We start from the raw sequence: 6,000 nt of genomic DNA, 5'->3' as shown, positions 1-6,000 counted from the left end.
TGCTCGCGTCTACCAATTTTCAAAATTGTAGCATTCTGTAAAAATGGCATAAATAATTACTTTGTAATACCTCAAAGCATTTGTATTTCGTTTCGCCAACATTTCCTACAGCGGCTTTGACAAAAAGTTCCCTCTGTGATAAAACAAGATATCTCAAGATATCTGTGGCTACTCCTTTGACAATGTGTAGGTGTTAGCTGCTTCACACATTTTATTTCTCCGATGACTAGAACCGCGTTGATCTGTGAGGGTCCTCACACCTTTGCTTTGCTGGATTAAGCCGTATCTAACATGGCAGGTGCTAGGCTGCACAACGGACATTTGTGAGCTAGGGGCCAGATGTAGCAAAGGGTTTTACCCATTTTGTGTCTATGGGAAAATGTGTTCGTACATATGGCCCTAGATGTTTTTGCTGTGTATTCTTTTGGGACATGCTTAGTGTGACCAGACTTTTTCACCAGCTGTCCTGGCAGATTTCCAAAAATGTGGCTTGTATCTCAGTTTTTAGGGAGGATCGACTAAAACAGTTGGAGGCACATTTTTATGTGTTCCAAAGCAGGACTGGTTAGCAAATGTTACCGAAATGCAAGGTAATTAATAGGTATGATACTAGGTTAAAAAAATGCATTTATATGTTGCTTTTTTAGTAGCTATTCTGTGTTGCTGAGCGCTGTCATAGTGTGGCGCTCTGATAATGTACAATTGTACTCCTTATATTTTTAAGAAACGTCTCGGTTTGTGGGTTTTAACATCTAGTCACCATAGAAATGCTGAATTAAGGAAGCCGCTCGCACTTTTTTTTAACGTGGTGACTTTTTCTTTCTTCATTTGACAGTTGTGAATCGCAATTTAACAAAATACAAATCCCTTTCAGAAAATGTAAATAGCTTTCCTTCTCGCGCATTGCTGTTACGTCATCACAGAGCGTCTCAGTTGCTCGTGGCAACCGTTTCCAACGCAACGGCTGGGCTCTACGACGCTGGATGTTGTAAGTAGACTGCTCATTCCTATGCTCTTTTCTCTATGGCCACGAGCATCCCCGAGCTCTTTCTGTGGGGTCTCTACAGCCATGAGTGAATGCCATTCGCGCCCCAAGCCTTTGCTTATCGAGAAAAGTTCATGTGTTAATAACACGAAGCACGCAACGGGACTTAGACCTGGGCGTTCGCATACGTGATCAATCCAGGTGTGTGCTTGTGTGCCTCGAGACAGGTCCATGCTCGATCATACTTCCAAGCTCTGAATCTAAGTCACCACGACTTTTCATTCGGGTACTTTTAGTTCATCCATCTCTAATAATACTAAGTGTATAATGAGTACAGTTAGCTGGAATCTGACCCTCCTTGTTTGCGGAGGTAAGTAAAAAACACTTTTTAGTGTATGTTATGTGCATGCTTGTGGGTGAGAGAGTGCTTATGTAAAAAATGGTGTGTATGAATGAATGAATGTGTGTTTGTATAAGCATATGTGTGTGAGTGAAAGTAAAAATGAAATGGTGTGTGACGCCACTTCCGCTACCCCTAGCATTTTGGTGAATTGATGACCATGGTTGATCCCAGATTTTCCAGTTTCACCCTTCGCAAGTCAGTCACTAGATGGGTACCTCTTTATGTCATCAAAAATTTATGTTGTCTTTAATTTTTGGTGTATGAGATTAGAGCAGTTTTGCATAGCGCAAACAATGCCCAAGGGCTCAAAAGCGCTTCAGACACAGACTACATTGTCCTTTTTCCACACTGGGAGATTTTCCAGGATTCACAAGATGTTGAGCTGAGAACAGGATTCCAAACTGGTTCACCACGTTGCATAGGTGGCAGTTGAAGCCTCTACACCACTTCACCTCCCAGGAAAGCTTGGCTGGGTTTGGGTGCGAGGTTCTAAGAGGACCTTGATTTGAGCTATAGCTAGACATCTGTCTCGAGCTTTCCGTGGCTCGGTCACCTCTACAAATAAACAACCCACTAATATGGCTGTGCTCAAAAGTTGAGATAGGAAGGAAGCCTCAGGGCCTGCGCAGCAGGTTAAGAGAGCTGTGCTCTAAAGGAAGATCACAGAGCAAATGGTGACAGGTCCATGCTTTAAAGGACCCACGTTCGAAGGGTAAAGCACTCTATTGCCGTACCAAGCCCACACTTTTAAAGTCATTCCAAGTAATCAGGAATATTTTTAACATGCAGGGTACTATTTGAATGTCACATTTGTTCATTCGTTCAGTCTAAGCAAAACTACTAGACCTTCAATGGAATAGCTTGGCACTTCTCATCTGGACTTCTTTACCATTATTAAGACAGCACTAGCACTCCAAAGCTATACCTGCTGCTCTAATTAGGCGTTTAATTAGAAGACACTGACATTTGCACTTCTTGGCAGAGCTTCTTTAACATTAAACACTTAGGGGCATATTTATTCTATGTTTGCACCGAATTTGCATCGTTTTTTTTACTCTAATTCGGTGCAAAACTAACTCCATATTTATACTTTGGCGCTAGACCTGTTTAGCGCCAAATTTATGGAGTTAAAGTCATTTTTGGACGTGGAATCTACCTTGCCTTAATGAGATGCAAGGTAGGCGTTCCTGTGCAAAAAATGACTCTATGGCCTTAACGCCATATTTATACTCCTGTGCAATAATGGTGCATGGGAGAGAGGAGGGGTCAAACAATGGTGCAAAGATTGCTTTGCCCCTTTTTTTAACACCTGGGTCAGAGCAGGCGTTAGGGTACCTGCGGGCCTATTTCTATGGTGGAACACCAGGGAAAAAGCCCACAGGTGCCCTCCCCAGGCCCCGTTGACACCCCCACCCACACTAGAGGGACAGCAGAGGATGGGGGACCCCATCCCAGGTAAGTACAGGTAAGTATTTTATTTTTTAAAGTGCCATAGGGGGCCCTGAAATGGGCCCCCATACATGGCACAGAGTGCAATGGCCATGCCCAGGGGACCCTTGTCCCTGTGCTGGCCACTGAGGTGGTGGGCATGACTCCTGCCTTTTCTAAGGCAGGAGTCATGAGGCAAGGTAGGTTTAGCACCATAGAATGACACTAATCTGGTTAGAGTCTTTTTGTTTTTGTTTTACTATAACCTGCCTAACGTCATTTTGTGGTTGTAAAACACACTTTTTCCATACTGCCAGCCCCACCGACTAACGTCATTTTTTTTACACTAGCCTACCCTTTGCATCAGCTTGCACCATTTCATAAATATGATGCCTGGCTGGTGCACAGAAATGGTGCAAGCCGGTGCTAAACTTTTTAGTGCAAGACTGCGTTAGTGCAGTTTTGCACCAAAAAGTATAAACTAGGGCCTATGGCCCATATTACATAAACATGAGCCCAATTCCTTGTACTTCTTGGCGTCCTTTGGTGCTTCTCGTAGAGCGTGCTTACCTTTATTGAGTTGTACTGTAACATCTAGATAGAAGAGGTTTTCTTTTGAAGAGGTAGTAGTGGCACTTATCACAATGGATACTATACTGTTAAAAGGTGCTGGCACTTGTCGAAAGGAATGCTGCACATTTAATTGGACTATGCTATCGCTTCTCTGCAGGACTGCTATATATTTAATGGGTCAGTACTGATATTTTCCAGCTAGACTGCAATATCTATAATGGCACCTCCGCACCTAAGAACAGTGCTACCCTTCACATGATGACACCTGCTCAAAATCATATGTATGACTGAATATTCTACATCATATGCATGTGGCCAATATAAAAAAAAAAACTGTGCCCCAACAGCACCCAGACACATCTGATTCACATACACACAGATGAAGTAAGATTCCACAAGGTGCCAATGGCTAATCATTTGATAGTTTACCCAAGGTCCAGGTCTAATATTTGAGGAGGTGCTTGGGATTCCAGACACAACATAAAACAATTCACATCACCCCAAAAAATAAGAGTGCACTCTGTGCGAAAACGTATGCATCAAAAATAACATGCCACTATAATGTATTTACTTCTAGACAATGCCTAGAAAGAAAATAAAGTGGTAGTACCCTAACCAGAATAAAAACAGATCACTATCTTATGGTGATTATTCCTAGTTTCCATTAAGGACTATAGCAGTATAAAAATGTCTCCGAATAGATTTTCTTATTGAACAGGTAAAGACTCCAGGGAGAACAGGTAAAGACTCCAGAGAGACCAGCTAGCTAACCCCAGAGGCTGATCAGTGCGGCAAAGTTGGTTTAGGACTTTGTTGTTATGGATGAACGTTATTACAAGTGGGATGTGGGCGCAGGGTGATGCCTATAGAAATATCGATACATTGGATGTGCCCCGCAGGTGTTTTGGCACAGAAGACCCAAATCGATGCAGTGTTCTCAGTTGAGCTTCACAGAGGGCACACAATTGCTGTATTGTGCATTTTCAGGTTAATGAATTCAGAGTTAAACCAGATTTACCAAGTTTCGCACAGCACAAGCTTCAAGGACATCTACATCATTGTACTATGTAAACAGCAAACAATGTAAAGTATTCTATGTATTGCTTGTCAAATTCTGATGATGTCATCAATCTGACTTGCACTAAAAATGACCTGTTTTCAAGAACTAAACATGATTTATTGCCAAAGTGGAAATGTAATTGGGCTATGTCTTGAGTGAGATTTGCAGTCAAGGCACTTTCATTAGTACAGATCTCTACCCAATTTGTAAATCGCATAGTATGTGTAGTTTGCAGACAGTACATGTTATGTTTGGAAATATCATTGCATTTCGAGGAGTGTTTGCACTTGCCATATTATACTAATTCTGTATAGATTCTTAGTGATTCTACGCTGCTCACAACAACGCTAACTCAGCACTTGCATCATTTTCGAGCATAATACTTGGAGCATGAAAGTTGATGGTGCTGTTTGCGCCATAGAGCAACCTATTACATCTTGTGATCGCCCATGTTGACGGTTAGTAAATTTGGGCTTTAGACTCTTTATCTCAAGTCTATGTTGTGACCATGAGGCAATATATGTTTGTTCAACGAAGTAGATAACGTTTGGACATAATTTCTTATGAGTGTTGACCCTTTGCATGAAGCAGTCCACACTTTTTTGGAAAATTTTGTGGTTTGGCTTCTCCAAGACAACTGGACTAGATGACTGCCTCTACTCAGATCAGGACTCAATGTTGATTAAAAGATTTGCATTCACTGGGCCAATGGAGGTTAGCAGTGCCGGTCCAAATCCTTTAAAGTATTATTTTGCAGCTGCCCATGAGCTTGCAGTCGTTAGCACAAACTAGTATGGCGTTATTGGTATGGACGAGGCACGTCAGCACGTGGATGTGGTCCCTTAAAGGGTACATTATAGACACTTCCCAGCTAAATCCTTATTCTATTAATGGGTCAGTACTTGGATGCCTAAGCTGGACTGTTGTACTTTCAATGCAACATTTCGGCCACATCAGAGGACTGCTATTCCTCAGAGGCCCATTTCAGGGTTTCTGACAGAACAGAAGTACCAACAATGAGACATTTCTTAACTTTTCAGTATAACTACTATATTTTTGATGGCACAGTAGCCTCATTTCGTAGAGGAATTGCTGTCTTTTAGGTAATTAGAGAGCTTCTCAGACGTAAGTGTGGTAATATGAGCACATACATCAAAGTGCAATAGTATATTGACTGGTAGCGTTTCATGGCCATTTTGGAAAAAGGCACATGTGCTTGACCTGGAGATAATATGCAAAATCTCTGTTATATCAACTGAAAAGTATGTATCTTAACAAAAAAAAAAGTATGTCTATAATTGAAGAAATATTGAAACTGTAGAATACAGTCAGTCAAATCAGCTTCATTTGGTTAATTAAAACCATAGAAGCACACTAGAATACAAATAGTTATTCAATATACCAACGTGAGTAGCTAGATCTTACTCCATCTCCAATCTAGTAACTGAAAGAGAAACGCTAGCGGGTAAAAGTTGGCAGGACTTATTAACAAATATATTAATATGTCAGCTTTCACTACTGTGTAAATTGAGCAGGTAAAATGAAAATTAT

At 41.4% G+C, this 6,000-nt stretch overlaps 1 protein-coding gene across 4 annotated transcripts in view; it reads left to right on the top strand.

Annotated features, from left to right (window-relative positions):
• The first annotated feature begins 942 nt into the window (after window positions 1-942).
• The window catches only part of RSPH10B (radial spoke head 10 homolog B), a 232,302-nt gene continuing 227,244 nt past the window's right edge, over window positions 943-6,000 (top strand). For 2 of the 4 annotated variants that reach the window (XM_069210152.1, XM_069210149.1), the window contains exon 1: window positions 943-988. The gene's annotated coding sequence lies outside the window, so the exon portion shown is untranslated. Of the gene's footprint in view, window positions 989-1,057; window positions 1,187-1,295; window positions 1,356-6,000 lie in introns of those variants that run through there. The other 2 variants (XM_069210150.1, XM_069210151.1) reach the window with 2 other exon arrangements.

Source organism: Pleurodeles waltl, chromosome 10, assembly GCF_031143425.1.
Source record: "Pleurodeles waltl isolate 20211129_DDA chromosome 10, aPleWal1.hap1.20221129, whole genome shotgun sequence".
In the NCBI taxonomy this organism is placed as follows: domain Eukaryota; kingdom Metazoa; phylum Chordata; class Amphibia; order Caudata; family Salamandridae; genus Pleurodeles; species Pleurodeles waltl.
This window is presented reverse-complemented; position numbering and strand designations above follow the sequence as displayed.